This window comes from Archocentrus centrarchus, chromosome 5 (genome assembly GCF_007364275.1).
Source record: "Archocentrus centrarchus isolate MPI-CPG fArcCen1 chromosome 5, fArcCen1, whole genome shotgun sequence".
NCBI lineage: Eukaryota > Metazoa > Chordata > Actinopteri > Cichliformes > Cichlidae > Archocentrus > Archocentrus centrarchus.
This window is the reverse complement of record NC_044350.1, coordinates 9,620,083-9,634,648: the sequence shown is the minus strand read 5'-3', so window position 1 is coordinate 9,634,648 and position 14,566 is coordinate 9,620,083. Positions and strand designations below refer to the sequence as shown.

At 41.6% G+C, this 14,566-nt stretch overlaps 1 protein-coding gene across 3 annotated transcripts in view; it reads left to right on the top strand.

Moving 5' to 3' along the window:
* The first annotated feature begins 12,029 nt into the window (after window positions 1-12,029).
* Window positions 12,030-14,566, top strand: part of tafa1b (TAFA chemokine like family member 1b) — a 112,256-nt gene continuing 109,719 nt past the window's right edge. For all 3 annotated transcript variants that reach the window (XM_030729592.1, XM_030729591.1, XM_030729590.1), the window contains exon 1: window positions 12,030-12,570. The gene's annotated coding sequence lies outside the window, so the exon portion shown is untranslated. The remainder of the gene's footprint in view (window positions 12,571-14,566) is intronic.

The window sequence follows — 14,566 nt, the reverse complement described above, 5'->3', positions numbered from 1 at the left end:
AATCACATCATACAGCAGAGACAGATCTCAACAGCTGCCGAAAATCCTGCCAGAGGTCAAAGGTGACAGATGAGCTTGTGACAGGTGAAGCAGGCACTTGTCAACAGCTGTGCCACAGACGCAGAAGCAGACCGGCATGAACATGTCAGCTCTGGAAGCTCTGAGACCCACTGTTCCTACTCTTTCATTACTCTGCTATGGATATGCCAGCTGGAGAATGTGCAACACAGTAGCCAAACAAAAAACACAGCACATCTTGTAGAGTGATGCTGGAATCGATGTAGCTGTGCTGAGTCCAAACATTTTCCACTACTTTTTAGCATAAAGCATAAATCTGCACTCAGTGCCTCTGCTTAGTGACTCTCAATTTTAGAAGCGGGGCATTGGATTTCGCTCATAAATGTTTTAAAATCTAGCAATATTTATGATCATCCATTTTTATGGCTAATCTATAGTAGAACCATTAGGCATGCATTAGTGAGTGAAGTATATCTGACCTAATCCTGGTCCTCACTGAGAAGTCAATAGCCTGCATTAAGCCTGCCTAAATAAAAACTATGGCCTGGCAATGTTTTTGAACCAGGCACTTGAGTACCACTTTCAGGACCCTCTCCCTCCACCTCCTGGTAATTAGGACATTCATAACTTGAACATGATCCCTCTGTGACTATTTTAAACTTCAAGGACTCAAACGAAGAGGTGGGAGAGATGGGGCGGGACAAGAGACACACAAACAGTGAGCGAGACAAAGAGGACAAAGACAAGTAAAGACAGTCACATTAGAAACAGATGTATCGCCCGTACATCCAGTCCATTCCACAGCAGTCCCAAGAGCACCCATTTAACCACATCTCTTTCACATGATCGTTATATGGCGACTGATGGACTTTAAATATTATTTCAGCTAGACTACTGCTGGACTCCTAAAATACTCTGTAAAGTCTTATTAAATTTGTGTTTAGATAATTACGTCAAAGCAAGGAGCCAGTGTATAAAAACTGGATTAGTGGCGCCACGGCAGCTTTTATGAAAACAGCCTAATAGGCAATTTGGCATCCTGAGTGCACTTCTAAGGTACAAACTAAAATATGAATACAATTGTTTTCAAATGCCACAATGTCCCTTTCGAGTGCTTACATCTGAGTCACTCACAGCTGCGGAATATAACAAAAGTGTCCGCCGAAAGCACTCACACACGAAGGAAGAAATCTTCTCTATTAGCTTCTGATTTCCACTCCGGAGAAAAAAGCGAAGTCTGCCGGCTTGGTTCCATCACGTCTGCTTTGACAACCGAGCTGTAACAAACCAAGCTTGGTGTAATATTGTAGCTTTGGGCATGTGTGCTGTGTTTGTGAGATAAATGGCGACACGTGGAAGACTCTCCACAACACTCCACCTCCTTTGTCACCTAGTCAAACTCTGAGGCTGCTCTGGATCAGCTGTCTGGCTGAGGTGAATGCAGACATGAGCAGTGGGACAGCTGTCAGGAACTGTTCCCAGCAGCCCTCAGCCATTGTAGATTATCACACCCTCAAGTGCTGTATATCTCCGCTGCTCTCATCATGCCCCAAGATCTACTGAGAAGTACAAAGAAGAACCTTCAGCAAAATTATTGCATCACTTCAACTAAAATTTCTCACATGGTGGCCTCCCAAGAAAATGCACCATCTAGGTTTCGGTTATGCCAGCACTGTCAAGCCGGACTAATGAGAAGAGACACATTAAACTGCTTAAAATGCAAATATGCTTTGCATTTTCCCCAGAGTATTAAAATAGTTTCTCCCAGTGCTTTTAAGTGGTTTGAAATGTCATATGCCCACAATCTGAATCCAATTTATAGACATATTGACCCTTTAAAATCACATGCAAATGGGATCAGTTGTGCACAGGTTAAGTGAGCAATTTTGGCAGTGGGTAAGAACTTTATGGCTTACAAACAGCAAACGGATGGCTGATCTCGCTCTCTTTCTCTCTCTCTCTTGTCCCTCAATAACTCAACCCTGACATGAATATAAATGGAGACCGGTGAAGAGCAGGGACTGGGTGTCAGTGAATGGCTTTCTGCTCGGCCTCCGACAGCAGCGCACCCCTAATGGGTTCAGCCTGACTGGATTCAATCATGTCCCCTGATACCCTCTGAAGAGGATGCAAATTGTCAATCAGTCCTCTCTCTCCTGTCCACGCTCGCCCATCTTTTGCCGCTGTCTTCACCTCGTTCCCCGTGATCATCTTGCCATCATTCACCTTGCTCCTACTCCACCAATTCATCTTCTTACGGTATTTTGCATATTACCCCCGCTTCCTGCTTCTCTGTTATTTCTGTTTTGATCTGCCCCAACATACTGACATTAACATCATTCAGTTTCAAAAAAAGGAGCGCAAAGAAGGTCATCTTCAAGCAAAATTCATCAACTTCTTTTTTTGATTGTGCTGCATTAATGCCTGTGTCATCCTTCCTCTAAGAATGAGATGAACAGAAGATTTTACGTGGGCATTTCCATTTAAGAGAGCGTAGTAACTAAGGGGGCCACTGACTCAATAAACAATAGGCAGCTAAGTACATGTGAAAAAAAAATATAATTATGTTCTGTTTAATCCAACCATTTTAGGCAAACAGCACCAGCTCGAAGGAGATGACATGTTTTGATTTGTAAAGGTTAATGTATTTCTTGGATTGGTTCATAATGCAATTGTTTTTCATTAGCTTCATGTGAAAGCAATCAGACTGTGAAAACACTTTCTAGGGGGAGGGGATTGGGGTGGGGGGTGGCAGCCACATTGGGAGCAATTCAAACGTATTTCCACAACTTCATCCAGTCTGTGCACTACAGGTGTGCTGAGCTTCTCATAGTGGCAGGATTTCATCATGAGTGTCATTAGCAAGCAACGAGATATAAAGGGATGCACATGCTGGGGTGTCCTTGTGATCTAATGGACTAAAACGAATACCGACATATCTAAACACAGCTGGATACCAGCACGTACTTTAGTTTCCAGCATGTTATCATATCTAATGAATACAACATGTAATCCCTTAGGACCGTTTTAAACAATTACTATGTGTGTGATGTCCTTATGGCATCCTTATATCTCTAAGATAAGTTTGCCGAAGCGCCATCGTCCATTTCCACAAACTAAGCATCACTACTGTTTGTCAGGTCTCTGGTGTCACAGGCAATGATTTAGAAACCCCGAATGTTTTCAGCCTTCTTCCTAAAAGCAGAATTAGATAAAGTCAAAGCCTTTTAAAAATGTCTGTTGCTAATAACACTTTGCTATTAACTAAGTAATCCACGGTGATCAAACTGACTGAAAGCTGGTGTTTGTCTAATGGGGGCAGCTTCGTCTTCTAAAGGTTTGATTCTCATCAAACATATTTCCTCCTTGATTGTGATTGACTGCGACGTGTCAAAAACATGTTTGTGATCAACTTGCTATAGCTTTGCCATTTATTGTCTCGCTTTTCTGCTGTCACTCCCTTTGAAAGGTCACCAACAAAATGGGATGAGACTTTGGAACCTCAGTAAATAAGGCTTGTAACCTATTCTAGCCGACAATTTGATGATCTTTTTCCAAACCAAAAGGAGAGAGAGAAAGAAATCAAGCTAAAAGGTGAATGAAAATGAAATTTAAAAAGTCAGGAATTCACTCTATCCCCTGGGTGAAAGTCTTAGCATAGAGATCAGCACTGCATAATACTAAAGACACGAGACCCCAATAAAACTAGTTTCTATTTTACTTTATTCTGATATATAAATAGTCTGATGGCATGACAGGTCTTATTAAAATGCATTTCCACAGCACAATAAACAGCGTGAAAACAACGACTGCCATCTAAAGTACAAATGATTGATGGATTTTTTTTTTATATCATGTTTGGGCTGATGAAAGCTAAACTGCTGAGCTCACTTTCCACCATTTCATAGCTCAGAAACATTCGCCACTTTTCTGCCACGTCAAAAAAATCTGAAACAGAACGAGATGGCGCTGACATGATCCACGACCGCGGTGATGCACTGAAATTGGCTATGATGAATTGTGAGACTCTTAGATACTCTGTAAATAATTGATTTTAAAGAGAAACATCAGATGTAGGCATTCCAAAACTACAAGCATCAGTGTCAGCAGGTGATGTATGGAAGCCCAGTTAAGAGCCCATTTCCCTCCCATTCCACCGGGAGAGGAGAGGCCGCAGTAAATAACCACTACATTGCCAGAGGGAGAAATGGAGAGAGCAGAGAGGAGAAAATCCCCCTGTGCTCTCACAACCTCTTCTTTCTCTTTCGGCTCCCTGCTTACAATACTTCATGCATTCATTCTAGCCTGCTTCCTTCTCCTGCACCCTCATCTCTCCTCTGTACGTCTCAATCTCCTTTACTTTCTTGCCCTCTCAGTCCTGCTTCTTTTATTCCTGCGTGCCTGGTGGGTGATTGCTGAAAGGAAGGTGGAATTGGATGCCTCCCTCAAAGAGCTTTCCTTTGAGACTTGTAGGAGATTTTGTTTTGTTGGAGTGAGTTGTTACAGCTCACTGGCTCACCATCATCCAAAACATCAACTGTCAGTCACAGTCAGCTGTGGTCCTTAGGAATACAAAGAGTTCAGGACACGAGTGATCATTTTAGTGTGTAAACTTGTGATGTGATTAAGATCATTTCCACGTAACATACTATAGTGGATTTTCACTCCTTCTTCCAGGGTTCTGATTTAAGCATGAAGAAAGTATGTTTCTATAATTGTTCTGCAGGTTATACTCAATTTTTGAGTTAAATGGCAGTCATTATGTAGATCTGGTGAGTCAGTCGCTAAATCTGTGCACTATAACAATGCTTTTAAATATGGCTGAGTCATCCTTAGTATCTTTCAATGAAGAGTTGGAAGTTCCTTTCCAGCTCCCGTGAATCACATTGGAAAATGCAATGCTTTGTGGGTGGAACTCAGGACGTTTGGCATTCAGTGGCTCTCCTCAGGCTTCTCTGCCACTTTTGATAGATTATAATTGTCAGCAGAGGGAAAATGTTGAACAGCCTTGTCTCACAGTTGATGAAAAAGGTCACTTCGGTTCCTCCATATTACCCTGACCCACTGAGTCACCGGCACAGACGGTGGCAGCTGCAGTTTCTGACAACTCAGTTGCGGATCCCTCCCTTTCCCCCCCACATCTCTCCACAGCCAAGCAAAAGAGGGTTTAATCCCTTCCCACAGGTTGAAACCATCTCCCCTCTTATCTCTCTCTCTTTCTGCTTCTCTTTGAGTGACGGACAGGCGGCTTGAGCTGTTATGGAAGGCAGCCAGACAGGTCAAAGGTGACTAAGCGGAATAATCCGTTTATGAAACCCTCCTCAACTGCTGAAGTAAAGCTGGTCAGTGTGTAGGCTCTGTCCCTCCTCAGCATCAGCCAAAGATTGTACTGCTCTATTCACTCTCTTACCTTGAGAAGCACACAGCTGGCTTATCGCCCCAGAATTGCCTGTGCAGCATGAATGCAGGAGAAGAGAGAAGCCAGATGAATGTTTAAATGGGGTTTGAGAGTGAATGCCTTAGCGTTTTTTACTCTGTCTGCCTGCAGCTTCTCTCTATCTCTTGTTTCTTCTTCTCTGCACTTCCTCTTATCTCTGTCTGTTCTTCCATACCTTCATCAGCCCGATGTGCACAGCGTTGAATCCGTCTCCTGGCTGTGATCCATGTGGGACCTGAGTGACTGTAACTGAAAGGGATCACACTGTAACACTGTGTCCAGATTCATACAGTAACAGACAGACAGAATATTTGAGTAACGTGGAACTCGTCTAAGGCACCTCTCACATCAATTTTAGCTTTGCTCCTACATTTAAAAAGGGAAGTCCTAGCAGATAAGCTTAAAGATAGGAAGACATAAGCTTCAAAGCTGCACTAATCAGGGTTTTTACATCAACAATGAATTAATTGTGTACACTGCAAAAAGGGCCTCCTGTTTTAGATACTTTAAGCTCTTTGTTTTCTTTGCAACTTTTTTATGGCAGAACTAGCAAACTAAGAAAAAAAAAACAATAATGTGATATTTTTCAAAAATGAAAGCAGAAAATCCCTGTTTTAGAAAAAAAATACCTCTGTATGTGTGAGCATAGTCTAGATTGATAATATTTGAAATCAATGTTAGAGCACATTTGTGGAGCATGTAGCACTTAAATTAGCTGGTATATGGAAGTGTGATGTTTTAAAAATGATTGCGTAATGTGACTCACACTCCCTGAATAAAGAAACAAAAACAAAAGCCAACCTTGTATTTTTTTTAAATCATGTGACCATGCCATCTAAAGTGTAATTGATAAAGGTAAGTTCATTGTTATGTTTAGCAACTTGGACTGTCCTGTTTCATTGCTAAACAAAAAGCTTGATGATAAAACCCAAAAAACTATCTGGCACGAAAAAAAAAAAAATTCTCATTGATGCCATATTTTCATGGGAAAGTATATTTCTTTCAAAAAAAAATCCCACTTGTTGCATTCAAGTGCTTTTTAATTTCATTTTTAATTATTTTGAAATTGGATTCAGATCTGGATGATTGCTCTTGTCACTACATAATCCCAGCCTGTACTGGCAGATAGATTAATTTCAGTCCACTCAGTAGTTTTGTGGAACTCTGACAGCTGTCAGTGTGAGTAAGCACTGAGCAGTTTTGTTGTAGTTGTTTTGTCTCCTTGTTCTCATCAGCATCACTCTTTTTGCCATGCTTTCTTCTTTCTTTTTTTTTTCTCCCAGTGAGTCCCCTGCCTCATCAGCTTAATAGTGGTGTATTGAGCAAAGCATTTCCACAGGTGGTCTCCTTGGGCCAAAGCCCAACCCCACTGTCCCTGGTCCAATTACAGCAAGAGGGAGAGGACATTTTTATTGGTCTGTGAGGGGACATTTCCATGGCCGTCGCCGTCTGCAGGAGTAGAGTCATCTAGTGTTCAATTACTCCTCCATCCTGAAACAGCAAGAGAAGGAAACAGTATCCTGCTGAGACCTGCTGAGTCCCATTGCATCACCAGCCCAGATTTTCTGACCTACTTCAAAACACAAAAATCTTATTATTATTTTCACTTCTACCTGTAGTATATGATTAAATACAGTATGTGAGGAGTAATATTCCCCAGGAGTTTGACCACAGCGGCACTAACTGAAAGTCTTTAAAAAAGGAATTTGAGGTTAAGCACGTGGATATCACTGTAATAAATGATCTGTAAAATGAAAGCCGATTTGGTAACAGCATTAACGTTCATTTGTAAAACAAACCAAAGCAAGCCTGCCAAAACTTTTTAGATTCAAAGAAACAGACAGCTTTGCTGAATCTATACACAGCTGAAGTTTTCTGGGGTATTCAGATCATTTGCTTATGTTGTCTGATGTTTCTATGTATGTATATGTATGTAAAGATGGTGCTGAACAAGCTTTAGTTATAAAGTTATTATATTAATACAAGCGTTTGTTTGTTTGTATTTTTACCAATATCATTATCTTTAATGTAAAAGCCTGCTTTCTCACAACTTACTCCTACAAGTAGCTACAGGGAATGAAACTAACTGGTCATCAGTGATAAATGACTGCAGTGCCAGTTTAAGGGAATTTGACTATGGATTATTTAGCCCAGCAGCAGCATACAAATGCAAAACTGTAGAAGATTTGGAGCAAAAACATAAACAAATCCAAAGCTCAGTGTCAGTTTTACAGCGATAGGGGATCAATCACTTGACAGGGATGTTTGACTCTCCCTTAAAGTCTCAAAGTCAAGTAGAAACGAATCAGATCCCTCGTCAGCATTAGATCATTAGTTAAACAGCACAGAGTCCAAATGAGGTCACGCTGAAGCATTTGATCAGTTTTTAAAGTTTCTGGCATGGACCACCAGGTTGGTATACTGTATATACAACAACAGGGCAGCTGTGTATATACATCCAGCAACCAAACCCAGGGCGCTGAAGTGACAATGTTACGCTGGCTGAGAAAAAGTGGAGCACAGGCTGGTACCAGTACCACAACTGAGTGAGGTGCCACAGCACATCCCTTAACCTGCCAACAAAGGCCAAATAGCTGTGCAAGTTCTCTGATACCTTTACACCAACATCAGTGAGGTCTGCTGTCCTGCTTTCAGGCGTCTCACAAAGGGGGTTCATATTGTAGTAGAGTGCGCCTTTGGAGGATCAGATTGAAGAGGCCCAGATATAAAAAGGAAATTAGACAAATATCAGGTGCTGGTAGAGTAAAGTCAGAAAAATTGATTGAAAGCTGACTCATATGTTTGATAACAGAGGCCATGTGCCCCGAGAGTCAAGATTCATCTTTTCAAGGGAAGGAATGCTAAATTGTGCACACAATAGGCAGCTAAAAACTCAGATAAAAAAAGCTCCAGAAACAGGCTGATAAAAATCAAAAACCTTAACCTTAAACCTTTAATTAGTCTAATCTCGCCTTCAATACTGTGTTTTTGGACATGCCTGGAAGTGCCATTGATCAACCCTGTAATTATGTCTCTGTGCACTGCGTCTCCTCCTGCCAACTTTAGTGAAAATGCAGAGATGCAGATATTGTGAGATCGTGCTGATTTGGCCAAAAAAAAAAAAACAGAAAAAAAAAAAACACACCCACGCTTGCCAGCATATTATGGCGTGCTGGCTGTGAGCACCTCAGGAACTCCAAACTGATGGCCTCAAACTGCAAAAAAAAAAAAAACTGGTCTTGATCCTCGACTGACCCATTGCCATTTGGGCGTGGAAAATTACTACTCACACTGCTGGAAATACAAAAACAGTTACAGCTGCTGAAGTCAAAAGATTTCTAACAAGCAGATAGGCCGTAATAAGGGTGTCAGGCAAACACAGCTTAAAATAGAAACTGAATTGGACAGATGATGGTTATTTACTCCAGTCTCATGCGTTAATACACCCTGATGTTTATATAACCTCCTCATTACAACATACAGTTGCAGTTGTGTCTGCTACTGAACAGGAATCACCAATCAATAAAAAAATAGCTCCATTTCACAGATTTAAATGTGTGTCAATGACTAACTGACTCGAATTTGCCTAGTAATGAAAATGAGAATGTAATTAGGGACATGACAAAAAAAAAAAAATCATTTATCTTTGTAGCTGTGGAATAACTTGCCTGTGTGGAACAGTATCTCTCCTCCTGTCAGAGTTCATACTTACATTTTAGTGTTTACTTCTCACAGGTTCTGCTGACACAGGAGAAACAGGATAAACCTAATGCTTTAAAGGCTTATGTTTGGAAAACTGTATATCCACTAACCTGATATTTGTACACTTTGCTGTTACAGCGAGGTGCCCATGTGAGGAAGAGCACACAAAGGATGCTCTGATAAATGTGAAATAAATTATTACTATATATCAGATTTCTTCATTTCATTAATCATTCCTTTCCCATTACCATCCATCAGTGAGCAAGAGTGCTGCGGCATAGTTCCTCCAAATGAATTTTCCCGCTTGCCTTAATCTTCACTTATTTTTTTTTTTTTTTTTACTCTTTTATTTCACTCCTCTTCTCTGACTCTCTGTGTCACTCTAGAATAACTCTGGAGAAAAGGTTTACTAACACAATGATGTCTCACATCAGATGAAGAAATTCTTTGTTTTTCCAGTCTTAAATGATGAAAAGTACGAGGCTCATTTAATAAAGGAAAGCAGAAAGCTTCTGGGGTGGGGGGGCTTTTTGGTACAGCTAGCGGGTACATATTGAAGCTTGTTGGCTGATCTGAAAGGAAGCTTTTTATTAGCTAGAGGGAAAAAAAACATAAAGGGGAGAAAAAAGAGAATGACAGAATGAAAAAAGAAGAGGATTGAGAAAGGAATACTGGCAAATGCTGGTGTTTAACAGGTCTGCCCAGATCCAAACACAGAGTTGGCCAGTGATTGGTCGGTTGTGGTTAGGTCTTGGCATGGACTGCGGCGACAGCTGTTTGGAAATGATGGAAACCCCTGAGAAGGGAGACAGGAAGGAATGAGGCTGCGACAACAATCCGGAATTACTGTGAAATTCTGTTGTCCCAGTCCATTCTTCCAACACAGCTCAGACTGACACAGAATGAGAAGCAGGAGACAACAGCAAAAAAACACCCACAGAAAAATAAAGCTATAAATGGGAAACTTGTGTTGCACAGTGCTGAAAAGAAACCCACAGTAACTGGATGCCTTCAATTCTAAGTTTTCCACTGAGGCTTGTTTGTAGGACTTTCATTTCACGCCTTCAATTTAGTCCAGTGGGACAGATCATAAAGACATTAAGTAAATGAAATCCAAGCAAGCATGCTATAAATACCCCAAACAAAAAAATAAATAACCTAATACAGAGAAGTACAAATGAGCCTGTTTATTAGTAATCAAGCCGTTTTGTGCAAGTGTGCGTTTACAATGTAGACGCACTAATCATTGTGGTAATTACTCTGCAGTTTCTGCTTAATGTGAATCTGGTCACTTAACATGTGGTGTGCTTTACCCACCAGAGATCCAGATGGCAGCGCCACTATTCATAACTGTCTTCCCAACAGATTATTATAGAACTATGGGAAAAAAAACACACCAACACATGGCTTAAAACACAGCCACAAAACGTGTCTGCTTTGTGACGTTTTTCAACCTTTAGAGGAGGCGTCTTAACAGCTATTTTACCCACTCAGGTACTCGCGTCACATGTTCACCTGCAGAAATAATATCCCCGTGCAGCATTTTGTCACTCTGTGTTTTTCGACTTCAGCCCCTTTCCTGCAGACTTTAACTCTGTGGGGCTGAGTGCATCTGGCTGTCACATCCCACTATGGTGTGTAAAGAACAAGCAGAGGTGATAACACGGCAGCACAAATAAGCCCAGGATGCTCTGTATCATGGCACCCTGACCAGCAGTTAAAGCAAAAAAAAGTCCACCCTGTATGGATGAAAGCTATATATATATATATATATATATATATATATATATATATATATATATATATATATATATATATCAAAGCTCTTATACAGAGAAAGACATGGTTTCACTGAATTCACACATCAGAGAATGCAAGGTGTAGGAAAAGATCTGAGACAAGAATTATCCAGATATTCATCATCAGGTTCACCTGTATTACTCCTCCACAGTGCCAACACTCTCTTCACTGTCTGCAAGTTTATTTAGCCCCTCAGAGTATTCTTGTGAGTAGCATACGGTTGATTTGAAATATCACACTATGAGTGAGTCAGTAATGGCAGGTGTGTGGGATTGGCATATACTGTAAATCTCTGGTTAACATTATGATGAGTTAAAGGGGAGCTTATCCTTGCAGAAGGAAACGCAGTATGTTGGAGGAAAACGTACTCCACACAAACAAGACTGACTGCTACACATGACCCGTGCCAACTCACATGCATACAAAAAAGAAGAAGAAGAGATGAGTTTCCTTTAAAAGCAACAGTTTTAGCTTTTGAGCAAATGTCAGAAGGCTACTCAGAGACTCTTTCAGATGCAAGTTTGTTTCAGTGGTGGGAAACATTTTCTAAAGGGTTCACGGTAAAAAAAGAATAAAACAAACCCTCGCCAATCACTGTGAAAATAGGTAAAGAGGAAAGCCAGCTCACAACATATAATATGGTGATTGCAGAGCTGAGACGAGGCACCCTGCCTTCTATTAAAAGTGCTGTGCTTGGAGCATTTCACTTTCACCCCTAATTTGCTAGAGGCTGATGACTAAAACAGACACACTCTCTCCAACTCACATTCATGCACGTGCACACGGATACAAAGAAATTCAAAGTGAGCTGAAGGCTAAACTTGCACATCTCCTGATGCTGTGGATGGGAAGCTGGGACGTAAAGAGAGGTGGGTTAATAAAGCGCGCCTCATTTGCCAATGAAGTCTTGATGCAGAAGCGGGTAGTCTTGCTTTAAGACGTGTGATCTGACTCTCTCAGCTCACTCTCTCTCCCTCTCCCTTTCTTTCCAGCTGGGCTACATTGTAATACACACACACATGCACGCTCACTCACATTCGCTCTGCCTGTCTGACACAGACTCTCTACTTAGAGCGCTGGAGAGAGGACTGAAGCTCACACTATCAGCACAGCTTCTCAATGGGGGGATGCAGCCAAGAGCAGACAGAGCAGTCATTCCACTTCCGCTGCACGCGTGAGAAGGAGACGACAAGTGAGGAGGGTAAATTAGCTCCCTGTCAACAGAACATAGGAGTTTTACTGACGGAGAAGAGGCACTGAAGGAAGGAGAGCAGATCTTGACGAATGTGACTGATACAGCAGTGACATGATCAACCTTCCATCCCTCAAATCCTGGCCAGTTTGTGACAAAGACCCCTGGGTGTTTTGCTTTTGGTGACTGTTTGTGTTGTCAAGGATTTCAAAAGACTCCGAGCAGCAGGGGTCCAAAGGATATATAGGAATTGAAGAACAGCATTTTAGCCTCTTTTGTGCAGCTTTTGGCTTAACTGGCAGTGGAATTTCAGGCTGAAACCCTGGCTCCCAAGTATGGATGGATTTAAGACTGAGGAGTGAGTCTACTGGGCAGGCAGTGATTCTGATTGAACTCCTTTGCTTCTGAACGCAGTGCTCAGGTAAGGGTGTGGGGACTTGAATGGAGTACCTTTGGTGTTTGGGGATGGGATAGGAGGGGTGGGGAGTTGATTTAACCCACAACAGTGCACATTTCCCACAGTATGCTGCCTCCTGAAAAATGCATCTGGGTTATATGAAGATGTGTCCTCCAAGTAGACAAGTATGAAAAACTGTTAAAATAATCCTGCAGCATATTTATTCTCACAAATACATTTTAAGCTATATGCTAAGTTTCCTACATGTTTGTAATTAAAATAAACAGGTTCACATTGATCTTACACTACACAGCAGTTAGTTGTATTCCCAAATAAACACTGCAAGAGCAGTGCAGGCTGAACGCTAAATAAATACTGTTCTTGGAAAGATGCGCCTATTTATAAGTGAGGGGGTGAATGATTGAATGATTTCCTCCTCTTGTATTACAATCAGGTAGATAGGGCTGTGTTTTAGGGAGTCGCTGCTTAACTTGTCTCCGCAGCAGAAGACGTGCGGTCTCAAAAAGCGCCTTACTTTGTTAAATCCACGCTGCACGCAGGTGCATCAGTAGGTTATGCGCCCGCAGGTGTGTCTGCCGCTTCTACTCCGACCGCGCTGAAAATCTCCTGCTAGACTTTAGCAGTTACGCACAGACGAGCTGTCGCCTCTCGTTTTAGGCGACATTATAAAACTGTAAGCTAAATGGCTTTTATTCGTTCTCTGTTTCCCGCGAGGAAAACAAGATGCACGTGAGTTTTCCTGTCTGCTTTTCCTCAAAGCTGCTTTTTTTTTTTTTTCTCTCTCTTCTTCAAGTTCCTTTAAAACGATGCTCCTGCCTCCCTTTCACTTCTAAGCTGTGTGCTCCTGTCAGGTGAAGCGTACCCGGTAACAGCCCCGTTTCAGTTTCATTAAAAACGTCGAGCTTCAACTCGGTGCAATAAGCAGTAAAGTATGCAGGCGCAACCTTTCATTTTAATATATAAATGCAGGCCGGTAAGGAAAACACGCTGCTTTTTTTTTTTTTTTTTGTAAATGAAGGAAAACAAACCCACAGGACCAGTTCACATTTCCACCAAACCGGATTATGGTGGATTTAGTGCAGGGGTGGGGATTTACAATGTGCTGCTAATAATTATATGCTTAATTTTTCGCTGAATATTAAGCAGCCTCAATGTCACTGAGGGTAAAGAACACATGGGTAACATTTAATATCTAAATGGCTTTAATCTCACATGCATATCAAAACACACAGAGGGCAGGCAAACAGTGGCTTTGCTGCTCTCTGGAAGTAACTCATTGGATCAGACCAGATCATGCCACTTAGTCTGGAACATTGGAACATTTAGATTTTTGTAGATCACTCTGTTATTCAGTCTTGTAGAATGTATAGACAGCTGGAATCAAGCACTGAACGAGCACTAAATTCACAGTCACACTAGAGTTAAGTCATCACCTCAAAGCATGTGATACAGTATCTGAATAATTTGGCTGAATGCACTAAATTTGCTCCTGGGGTTAGTAAGTGTTAATCTTTCTGAAAAGGCAGAAACATCTGAGGCAGGGAGCCTGAACACACCAAGCCACAGTTTTTGTTTTGGATGAGGAGGGGGCGGTGCTGTGGAGAGAGGCCCCAATAACACCTGGAAAGGAGGAGAGCCTCATTATTCAATAAGGGCTAAGGCGTGTCTCCATATGCTGGCCCTCACCAGCCATTAGGCGGTCGCTGAACAAATCTGCAAGAGGGCTGTCTGTGCTTAGAAACGCAGTCTTGCTGTTGTTTTTAATAACTCTAGTTTTCCATAAAGGGGTGAATCTTGCAGTCTAAGACTGTTATTTTCCTTCTTTTGTATTTCATTGCTCTTCTTTTTTGTGGTGCAAATCTTTTTTAGAATACAGCAGGTTTGGACAAGGCAGAAATTGGCATGTTAAATTTTGTGTTTGATCATTTGTTTGAGTCACTTGTCCTCAGGGATTTCCCTCTAAGCCTCTTTGTCGTCCTTTTTCTTCCCATTAGCTGTG